A 12321-nucleotide genomic window follows, 5' to 3' on the forward strand; every position below is an offset into this window, starting at 1 on the left:
TCCAACTCAAAAAAAAAAAAGCACAATACAGAATCTTAATTACTATCTTATGAATATTCAGTATTCTTACTGGAAAGTAGATTCCCAGAACATAAAGCACTGAAATAGTTTAATGAAAATTTTTTACGTCTTATCTCATTTCATTTGGTGCCATAAAACCCAACTGAGTTTTGTATAATTGCATTTCCAGAAGTAGGGGCATCACTGTGGGGTACAGTAACCCATGTTCCTTACCAAAGTGCTGGTTATCTGGACCCCTAAATTACTCAGTGGTGGTTCTCATAGCTTGGGGAGGCGGTAGGAGGTAGACCAGATGGTCCTTTCCTTCTGTCCTGACAGGCAGCATTTTAGAGTCATGCCAATGCTTGACTCAGGGTCACCAGCTGTGTGACCCGAGGACTATTCCAAATCCCCTGAAGCCTCCCATTTTTCTCATGAGTCAAATGGGGGCACTGTGAGGATTAAAAGAGATGATGGCATCAAAGTCTTTCTGGAACCACCACAGGTATTAAGTCAATGCATTGTCAGTCATCCTCAGCACTGATGGGGCAGGGAAGAAAGGTAGAGAGCTCTCTGGAAAGGGGAGGGGGGAACACAGTTCCTGTGATGGCCTCCCTAGGTTGTGGTCATGATTGTCTTTGAAAAGACAGGCTAAAATCCAAATATGCAAGGAGATGGGATTAACATTAGCAAATATCTGTCTGGGAACGGGGAAACACCCCATATCAACAGGGTGCCTGAATGAAACGCAACTGTATACCTAACCCTTAACTGTACCCCACAACTTCACAATAAAAAAAACCCCAAAAAAACGGCTCAAAGGCTGTTACGTAATACTAAAAACATCCAAAAGTTTCTAAACTAAAGTACTAAAATATTATTTGGTTTTGCTATAACCAAGCTCCTACAGTATTCGAACACCATAATAATAAAAGACTACATCGTGGGCAAGCCCCTCAAGTCCCCTCCCACCCAGTGTAAGAGTTTCTCTATCCTTTCAATAAATACTGCTTTAAAAACAAACAAACAAACAAAAAAACGCAATTGTATACCTAACCCTTAACTGTACCCCACAACTTCACAATAAAAAAAAAAAAAAAAAAAAAAAAAGGCTCAAAATTCTTGCTCTAAAAAAAAATCCCAAAGCTCAGGAGTGCCATCGACCCAAGAAAGAAAGAGGTGAGGGGTCATGATGGAGATGCAGTGAGGTTTGTTCACTCTGACCCAGACAGGTGGAATGCAAATTTAATGAGGTCTTGAGGGGTTTCAAAGATCAGAAGTGGGTACCCAGATCCTTTATGTAAATGACAGATAGGAATGAAATTTTCACAACACTCTAGTGACAAACATCAAGATAAAGGAACACATGAAAATACTTTCTTGAAATAGCCTCCAGGGTCAGCTAATTCTGGTTTCCACTTCAAAGCAAAGTGCAAAGCTGAAGGCACTCCTCCTCCATCTCTACAGGTGAGGTCAGGTGGGGTAGGGTAGGACTCCAGTGCGGTAAAACCAGAGGGAGCCATGCTTGTGGGCCAAGGAGTCTGGAACTCAAGTCTGGGGGCTTCTAGCTTCCTGGATGGGTCTCCTTATGTGATCCACACAAAGGGTAGGCTCCATAGAAGGAGTCGATGAACTTAGAAAAAGGCAAACTAGCTCTGAAGACAGGCAGGTCAGCACATAAAAAACATACACACACATTTTTCTGGTATCATCAACCCCCATAAGGTTAGGACAGAGGCTCTATTAGTGCCCAAGTCATGCTTAATCTTAAAGATATACTGCCATTCCTTTATCCCTGAGTCCCTAAAATAATATTCATAACTTGGAGCTCAAGTCATGGAAAACAGTTCTCAATCAGCACAACCTGATTGGCTGGAGCCAGCTGCAGAGACCCCAGGCGCTTGTTTCCTCGAATTTTCCATTCCTCGTTAGTTCATTTCTCTGACATGCTCGTGGTTACAGTGCAGATTTATCCTCCTGCCCCTCCCTCCTCGTTCTGCTTTTCAGGTTGACTATCTCTGTATAACAGCTGGTCGCATAGTTTATACAAAGTTATCATGGTAAGTATGTAGCACTAATATCTTTGTACCAAAAGCTTAAACCACTCACAGAGACTTTCAAACAGGATGAAAATCATTTCTCTTATATTCATATGTATAATTACCACCTTTCATAACAAAACAACCATGTTTGAAAAACTTACTAGATTCCAATCACACATTAAGTGCTCACATACATAATCTCACTCAGTCCTCTCAACTCCACTACACAGGGATCATTTTCTCATTTAATGCATGAGGAAACTGAGGCAAAGAGAGGCTCTAGGTTAAGAATTTAGTTACCGTAATCACTGGTACAAGAGCTGTGATTCTCATCCCCAACCCCACAGGTGTCACTTATCTTACTACAAGGCGCTGCCTCGCTTAAGCATCGGTATATTGATACAACAGCCCAAAAAATATGTATGCCCCACTGAAAAATTTAACTCTTGGTCAATCACATATAAAGTAACGAACCCAAATTCTTCCCTTAGTCCACTAGGACAAGACTATTTTATTCAGAAACAAACCAAACAATACAACCATAGAAAAGGCAATAGACAAGAGGAGAAACAGGCTGCATACACAGAAGTGGATAATTTGTTATAGCAGAAAAGAACGCACAGGTAATCAGCCAGACAGCACTGTTAGAGGAACATGGAACGGCATTCAGGGGTCCTGTCTAGAAGGTAAGGGAAGATGCTGTGACTCCAAACCAGGCAGCACATTAATGTGACAACTTAGGATCCTCAGCCAAGTAAGAGAGAGAGGACTTGAACGATTAAAGAACTGAAAACTAGAACCCGGGAGAATAGGGCTGAAATTACTTAGCCTACAGGGTCTCAAAGGAATAATTACTATCTGGAACAACATTACCAGGAAATCCCCTGTCTTCTAAGAGCACGACAAGAATACCAACAGGAATTTCAATTAATTTGGGGTGCAGCCCTCATTTACTTGTACAAGTCAGTGATAGTTTGTTATGGAGTGGAATATATTGATTTAATTTAATTTTTAGAGTATATAGTCCATGTAAGATGACAAAGTAGCAAAACAAATGCCGGCAACTTTGCCATAATAACTTTTCAAAAATTTTATTTTATTATAGAGTCGTGGGGTACAGATGAGGAACCTTTGTCATCATTTTTGAGGCTGTATTAGAAAAATGGGGAGGAAGCGACAGATAATGAGAGCTGCCCCTCTTGCCTGATGGTGACTACCATTTAGTCACAGGCCACGACTTTTCAGGATCTCTGGAAGTCCACAGAAAGTCCCTTAACAGGTCATCTTACTTTTTAAAAATCACATTTGTGTTGTTGCTAATTTTTCCTGTGCTGTTTACTGGTACCCTAGCCTATAAAGCCTTCTCATGCATATGTTCTGTAGTTCTGGAAAGAACAAGAGTCAAATGAAGATAACCGCGTATGTCCACAGATTTCACTGCCTCACCATCAGGGATTTCTGTCACTCGTTCTCCAGGTTCAGCTGTGCTGGCAGAACGTGAACCACCGTGGGCTTGCCCACAGCCCTCACCTCCACACAGCATCCCTATCCCTAGGAGCTCCTACTACTGGGAGAAGCTGCAGCAGCAGAAAACCTACCAAATGCTCACTTCCAACAAATCTTGGGACACACGGGGTCCACATGAATGCAGCTCTCGCAGGTCAATATTTTTGTCTGAATAACTGCTATCTGCTAGAGAAAAATTCAGTTCTGAGGTTGTGGCCCTATTCTCTTTCACAAATCACACAGAATGACTATTTTTGGAACCCATGGCTAGAACTGTGAAGTAGATGACATAAAACCTTAATTTGCATAGGAGGATTCACATATTTTGCATGCCTAAATCTAAGACACAGGGGCTGGAGAATTGGCTGCCTTTCAGGTAGTGTGCCAATGGCGAACACCAGTGCTGTCGTGAGTCTGGGGGCCACAGGTGGTCTGGAGGTGAGCAGTGCAAGGAGACAGGCTGCTCCTCAGCGTCGCCCTCTCCACATCTGCTGTGAGAGCTGCAGAGGCCAGCAAGGCTGTTCTGCCTCACAGTACCAGCTGGTGACAGGCACGTGTCAGTTAAGGCCTGGCTTCAGCTCCTTAGGCGGGCACCTCATCTCCTGCCATGACACAAGATCACCATGTGTCCAGTCAGTCATGTAGTCACTGGGTGAGCTGAGAATCAGTCATTCAGTAAATATTTGTTAAATGCATACCATGTATCAGATCCATGCCAGCTAAGGGGACGGGCCCTGAATGAAATGAAATAAACTCCCGGCCCTCATAGAGCTTACGCCCTGGGTGGTGGAGAGAGAGAAACACAGGTCAAGTCTTCTTCACCTAAAAAACTAGAGTCTGAAATGCTCCCAAATCCAAAACTTTCAGAGTGCCAACATGACGCTCAAGGGAAATGCTCACTGGAATATTTCAAACTGTCAGATTTAGGATGTTCACCTGGTATAATGTAAACTTCCAAAATTCTGAATTTCTAAAAAATCTGAAGGCTACAACAGTTCTGGTCCCAAACATTTCAGATAAGGAATACCTGTATCTTAATACCTTTTGACAGGGACTACCTGATAATGTCAGGTAGTGACATCTTCAGAAGTAAAAACAGAGGTACAGTGGCTAAAGAAGGAGCAGGGGGACACTGTAGAGATAGGGGAGCAGGGAAGGTTGCCCACAAACGCAGTTTGCGCAAAGGCCTGATTAAGATGAGAGAATTGATGTATTTCAAAATTGGAATCGAAAGTTTTCTTACTATATTTCTTTTTGTATACAGCAATGAGCTGGATAGAGTCTTCTAAAAAGGTAAGCAGGACAACAAGCAGGGCGCCCTTATATAGGAAAGAAATGATGTTTAAGCAGGATTAAAGTGATCAGAAAACCAATGATGGGTCAAAACCAACGATGCTGGCCCAAACAGGGAAAACAAGGCAGTCCAAGTACAGGGATTCTGGCTGACTGAAGACCTAGGCTGCGAGTTGGCTACTCGGCCATCAGGAGCCAGATTCCTATGATGGCCAGGTGCCAGCTCAGCTGCCTTTTACCCATTTGTTCCTCCTTTCTGCAGATGTTCCTAAGAAGGATGGGGACCTCTGTCTTAAAGAAAATGTACCTAGTGGGAGGGGATAGTTTATGTTTGTACAAATGTGTTCAAAATAGTTCACTTTTAAACAGACCAAGGGCTGAATGCCATGGTTCATGTCTGTAATCCTGCCATTTTGGGAGGCTGAGGCGGGAGGATCAGCCTAGGAGTTCAAGATCAGCCCATGCAACACAGCAAGATCCTGCCTAAACAAACAAACACACACAAAAACAAAACCAAAAAAGCTTCCATAAAATTAGCTGGGCATGGTGGCCCACATCTTAATACTAGCTACTTAGGAGGCTAAGTGGGAGGATCACTTGAGCCCAGGAATTTGAGGTTTCAGTGAGCTATGATTGAGCCACTGCACTCCAAGCTGGGTGACAGAATGAGACCCCGTCTCTAAACAAATGAAAAAAACAAACAAACGAAAATTCAGGCCAAGTTGGTGATCAGTAACCATCACACTGTGTTGACTGAACCCATGGATAGTTTTGAATATGAAATTAAATTGATCTGGCAGCCAACTAAATTGCAGTAATGAAAGCTGGATCATGATTCAGTTAGACAAATCTCAGTCTTAAAAGAACACTCATTTTTCTGTTTTGTAAGCAGGTAACACCCACAAAGGACATTCTCACCTATTTACAGCAAACAATGGGAAAAGCACAGGTGTGGCATCTCCAGGAGAACAGGGTGTGGCACTCAACAACATAGAAGTCCATGATCAGAAATGCAATTTCCAGTTCACATACCCATCTTCTTTCTCCTTCTCCTTTCTTGATTTTTTTACCCAAATATCAACAACTGTACCTTACAGAAGACAGGGTGACCCCCTCCAACCTGACTTTAATACTTTAAGTTCATAAAACAAAACAAAAACTCAGGCTCAAATTACTGAAGCGTGCAAACTTCAGTCAGTAGTGTTAACTTGGTTATCTGTCATCAGATTTTCAGATAGGCAAGAATATATAGAGGGTCACAGATAACAGCTAATGAGTTTAATTACAGAATTTAAAATTACAACATATAGATGGAAAGAAAAATAGATCATAGTGTATTTCCTTATAAGAGTTTCAGCCACAGGCATTGCTGTTACAAGTAAATCAAGATAATCAATTTTAAAGTTGATGCTGCTGAAGTCTGTACCAGGCAACGATTTTGTATGTAATAACCTACAATCTAATTAACTTGGAAATAAATTATCCAATCTAAATTGCATTTAGTTCTTTTTATAAGCAGTCCAATAAATTGCCTAACTTCCTGCTACAAAAATGTCCCTGCCTTTGGACTCCTTGAATAGCACAGCACAGATCACAGGTGAATTTAGAATCATTACAGACAAGAGTTAAATTGATGCTAAATATAATTAATGTTATATTTGATACTTAATGCCACCATTATTTAATTTTATATTATTGAGGTAATTTTTTTCAATGGTTGAAATGGATCTTCAAATGAAAAAGATAATCAATAATTTATCAAAATGTTGAGCTATTGTAGAAATATTTTTCTCCAATCAGTCAAGCCTGCTTACCCCAAGCTCGAACATTTTAAATTCATGACCCTTGTTAGTTTCACAATTCATAAGAACTCTTGCACTGTTTAAAGCTGTTGGGCCTCTACTACATTCTAGGCACAGTGAAGGTCAGAAAAAAAATGAAGAAAATATGGTCTGTGACTTCAAGAAAATAAGACAAGTAGACAGAAAAGTGTGATACATGCCAGAGATATGAGATAGAGTACCCTGAGGGTTCTGAGAGAAGTGGGCACGGGATTCACTGGGGAGATTTAAGAGAAAACGTGAGGCTCTGGCACTGAGGACAAATCCCCAGCTAAAATGCATGGGAGGTCATTCTCTGAAAAGGGAACAGAATGCCAGTAGGAAGGGGGCCCTTAATCAAACAGAAACACAGACAACGCTGAGTGTACCTGGAGTATGTTTCAGCACTTGAATTCACAAATATTCTAATAATCACAAAAGTCTTATGAAAGGCTAGCACATAATTTGATTATAAAGGGGATACAGCGTGCTGGTTCAAACAATTAACAGAAAGAGTAAAGAAAGCCTATGTTGTCACAGGTCTACCCATAGATCCACTGAACAAAGATTTCCTGAGCACCTACTATGTTTCAGGCCATACACTGGCAGGGTGGCCACAACTGTAATCAAAGTAATCGCTCCTTCAATCCCAAATCCACAGGGACCCCAATATCTATGTTTATGTTGCCAATATCCTGGCTTTATACTTACGGCCTGAACTCTATTCCACTTTGGCTCTTTCCTCACTGAGAACCACTTCACTTCTAACCCTTTGCACTCGATGTCTTCTCTCAGGGAACATAAACAGACTGCTGGTGATTATACAGGACAAACTTATGCCAGTGCACATTTTTCAAACACATATGTTTCCTTGAAGTTTTCCATTGAAAAACAATGAAAAACCTATGTCCCATTTGAAATTTGTCAAGCATCTGAGAGACCAGCTGAGAAGTGGTTTGTAAGTGCGTCCTTTCTCACTGTCTTTGAATAACAGATTAGACACTAAATTGCTATTATCAAAGTGGAAGGAAGAAAATGAGACTGCATTGTCTGTTCAAATAGAAAAAACATCAAGTGGAAGACATCAAACAAATTACTATTGCACAACATGTATCAATGAACCTGCAATGCATATCAGTGAGTGTTTCACACGCTACCACACATTAGGAAACTAGAAGATACAAACTTTTGATTTTTTTGGTCATAAATAAGTTTCTTAGTGTCCATAATTCCATTATAAGGCAAATGTCATTATAATAAAAATTTGGGGCTGGGTTCATCGGTTCAGCCTGTAATTCCAGCACCTTGGGAGACTGAGGCGAGTGGACTGCCTGAGCCCACGGGTTTGTGACCAGCCCCGGCAACTTGGCAAGACCTTGTTTCTACAATAAATAAATAAAAAAAAATTAGCTGGGCGTGGTAGCACGTGCCTGTAGTTCTAGCTACTTGGAAGGCTGCGGCGGAAGGATCACTGGAGACTAGCAAATCGAGGCCAATGTGAGTGTGCCACTGCACTCCAGTGTAGGTGACAAAGTGAGACTCCAACTCAAAAAAAAAATTGTTTCCAACACTATACTATTTAATATGAAGTGATTCGTTTTCATTATTTCATAAAAAGTGCAGTGGAGTTGCTGGTAGGTGACCTGTGAGATGTCTCTAAGTGCAAAGGACCAAAATAGGAATTTAAAATGCCTTTTCAACCACAACTTCACATTCTGCTTTGATCACTTCCTCTTGAACATGACTTTTCATGACTTCACACATTTAAGTCTCAGGTGATAAAGTATCTAACCACCTAGACTGCATGGCTACCCAGGTCCATAATATCCTTAGCAGTTCCCTAGATTCCTTCCATTTTTTGGTCTTTCTGCTGCACTAGCCTTTCTAATTCCTAATTTTAAGTAATCTGTACTTTGTCTGATTCAATGACTGGAGTGAAGGACAGCACTGACTCACTTTCATGTCCTGCTCTCCCAAGTCAGCTGGGACTTCACGTCAGCTCATTCTCTTGAATGGCACCCTACTTTATTGCAGAGATATAAGTTGCCCTAGCTTAGGCTCCCTCCTTTCCTTAAAAATTATTTGTCTCTTTCTACAATCTTTCCTTCCTGCCTGTCTCTTCCAGATCAACCTCCCCACTCTCCTCAAACCCGCACCTTCCAAATTTGCACTGGCCCTGCCCCACGCTATTCTTTCTTTTGTTTCCTTATTTCTTCTTTCCTCTTATTATTTGTTTATTAACATAGTCATGTCTCTCCACTTCAGGTTGCCTTCCCCTCAAGCTGTCAAAAACGGTCCTTTACATCTGCTGCCTCCACTTCCTCACCAGCCACTCTGTGGCTAATTTGTTACCTTGGCTGTCGCAACTGTATCTCCTGCACCTAGAACAATGCTCAACATATAGATGGCTCAATAAGGAATGAATGAATGAATGAACAAATCTTTTACAATGTAACTTCCATCACTATTTCATTGAGACCATTATTTGACCCTAAAACCTCCAATTCAATTTTTCATGCCTACGTTCAACTGTTGTTGTCTCTCGTGACACATTTCTTGCAATGGTTCTTTATGACTCTTCTCTTCTATCTCCTACTTCCTTCTGCTGCTTGTTAAATGAAGGCTGTTACTCCACTATCCAAAGTTCAATGCTTGGCCCTTTCCTCACTTCCTCTCTCTATTCATTCCCTTAGCATTAAATCCATTTTCATTTCTCCAACTACAGCTTCCATGTAGATGACTCGAAATCCCTATCTTCAATCCAATCTCTTATGAGTTCCAGTCCCACATGCCCAACTGCCTTTCACATTCAGCCATGCTGCAAAGTGAAGAAGAGTGTAGAAGGGAAAGGCATAGCTCAAACCTGCAAGTTGAGAGGAGGGTGGCTTGGTTAAGGTAGTGGCCAATGAAGACAAAAAGACACAAAAGACCCGGAGACAACTAGCAGGTAAAAATACCAATTGAGGGTCAGTGGACAGGGAAATGACCAAGAGAAGAGTCAAGGCTGACTGTGGCTTTTGGATTGAGCAGCTGATGGATGACAGACCATGATCTGGAGGAGAAGACATGACGAGGTGGAATGTTCTGAGGCTTGAGTACACTGAATTTGCAATGCTTATGAGATTGTGAATAGGTTCATGTAGTAAACAGCCGGGTATGTACAGTTCTCTTTCCTGTACAGAACTTGGCTCAGCCTGTAATCCCGCGACTTTGGGAGGCTGAGGTAAGTGGATTGCCTGAGCCCGCGGGTTTGAGACCTGCCTGGGCAACTTGGCGAGACCTCATCTCTACAAAAAATCAAAAATAAGCCGAGCGTGGTAGCGTGCACCTGTAGTTCCAGCTACTTGGAAGGCTGAGGCGGAAGGATCGCCGGAGCCCAGCAGGTCGAGGCTGCAGTGGCCGGGAGCGGCCACTGCACTCCAGTCTGGGCGACAGAGTGAGACTCCAACTCAAAAAAAAAAGAAAAAAGGAAATACCACCTAACACCCAACAGGATGGTTACTATCAGAAAACAAAGAGAATAATAAGTGTTGGTGATATGTAGAGAAACTAGAATCCCTGTGCAATGTTGGTGAGAACGTAAAATGGTGCAGCTTCTAAACTAAAAGCAAAATCCTAAGTCTCCCTACCAACTGAATGAACCCCCTCTTGGCCAAGAAAACCCCAGAAAAACCTGAAAAACTGAATTCCTGACCATGATGGGAAAGGAGGTGGGACATGCCTCATTATACCCTCTTCCTTTTGGAGTTTAGGCACAACTGACCTGCATTAAAGTTAAAATAGAGATCACAAGACTGACAAAACTGACTCTTTGTGGCAATAAGATCTCAAATTACAAACAAGCTGTAAGGCCATGAAAGGCAGGGTTAAGTCATGCCTTCAGGGCATCAATCTTGCCAAACAGTCATATTGTGGCTGACTCTGACACAGTATCCAAATGTTTTAACTTACAACATTCCTTTCTGCTGACTCCAAGTTGCAGACAAAATTTTGTTCCTTTAACCAACTGCTTAAAAAGTCTCTGAATCCACCAATAGCCCCCATTTCAAGCTATCCTGCCTTTTCGGGCCAAACCAATGTACATCTTCCATGTACTGATTTATGCCTTTGCCTGTAACTCCTACCTCCCTGAAAAGTTAAACCAAACTGTAACCTGACAGCCTTGGGTGCATTTTCTCAGGAATTCTTGAGACTGGCTTTCTCCTGTAGTCACTCATATTGGCTCAGAATAAACCTCTTTAAGGTATTTTACAGTGTTTAGTTTTTCTGCTAACAAGCAGCTATGAAAAACAGTATGGCAGGTCCTCAAAAAATTAAAAATAGAATTACCCTATGATCTAGCAATTCGGCTTCTGGGTACATATCCAAAAGAAGTGAAAGCGGGCTATCAAAGAGATATCTGTGCACCCATGTTCACAGAAGCATTATTCGTAAACAACCAAATGATGGAAGGGAACCAAATGTACATTGATGGAAAAATGGGTAAACAAATATGATACATCCATACAATGAAATACTATTCAGCCTTATAAAGAAAGAAAATTATGACACATGCTATAATATGGATGAACCCTGAAGACATCACGCTAAGTAAAATAAGTTAGTCAGAAAAAGACAAATATTTTATAATTCTATTTATATGAGGTAGGTAGAGTCAAATTCATAGAAAAAGATAGTAGAATGGTGGTTGTCAAGGACTGGGGGGGAAGGGGGAAACACCTTAGTAGTTGTTTAATATGACTAAGTTTCAGTGTTGCAAGATAAAGTTGCAAGATAAAGGTTTGCAGACTGGTTGTACAGCAATGATTACTTAACACTACTGAATTGTACACTTACAAGTTGCTAAGATGATAAATTTTATGTTACGTGCATTTTTACCACAATTAAAAGAAAAGATATTTAAATAATTAATGCCTGAATTTAATTACAAATTTCCCCAATCTCTCTGATGAGCTGGGTAAAGTTAGGACATAAGATCTTTGTTTATTACCACCTCCATTAAGTGTCAACTCCCTCCCCGACATGCCCCTGCTACATTCTGCTAAGAATTTTATCGTCCACTATAGCTGACCCAGAATTAAACTGATCTAAAGATTTCAAGGAAATGAAAACAAATAGAAAGGAGGGTCTACCTGTGCACACTCTCTTAAAGACTTTTAAGCTTTTAAAATTATTAATTAACTATAATTTAGTTAAAATGTACTGGCATACATGTTATCACTGGCATAACAAACAAAATTAGAGTGTGACAGGGTTCAGAACATGCTGTCCCAAAATATGACTGTAGGAGGCCAGAATAAGACATCCTCAAATATGTCTACTTAACGCAAGGATAATTTTGAACTGGCTCTTTTGAGAAACCGCAAACACAGGATAAACTCTGAAAAGTTACCCTTTGTAAGAGAAATTTATACCTATAAAAGAAATCTTGCCGGGCTCGGTGGCTCAGCCTGTAGTCCCGCACTTTGGGAGGCTGAGGTGAGTGGAATGCCTGAGCCCGTGGGTTCAAGACCCACCTGGGCAACTTGGCAAGCCCTCATCTCTACAATAAATCAAAAAAATTAGCTGGGCGTGGTAGCGCACACCTGTAGTTACAGCTACTTGGAAGGCTGAGACGGAAGGATCGCCAGAGCCTAGCAGGTCGAGGCTGCGGTGGCCAG

The 12321-nt window shown here is 41.3% G+C and overlaps 1 protein-coding gene across 1 annotated transcript in view; it reads right to left on the reverse strand.

Annotated features, from left to right (window-relative positions):
• The window catches only part of TULP4 (tubby like protein 4), a 103137-nt gene that overhangs the window by 24612 nt on the left and 66204 nt on the right, over window positions 1-12321 (reverse strand). The window lies entirely within an intron of this gene.

This window comes from Carlito syrichta, unplaced genomic scaffold, assembly GCF_000164805.1.
Source record: "Carlito syrichta isolate Samal-C Ts95f unplaced genomic scaffold, Tarsius_syrichta-2.0.1 Scaffold130390, whole genome shotgun sequence".
In the NCBI taxonomy this organism is placed as follows: Eukaryota; Metazoa; Chordata; class Mammalia; order Primates; family Tarsiidae; genus Carlito; species Carlito syrichta.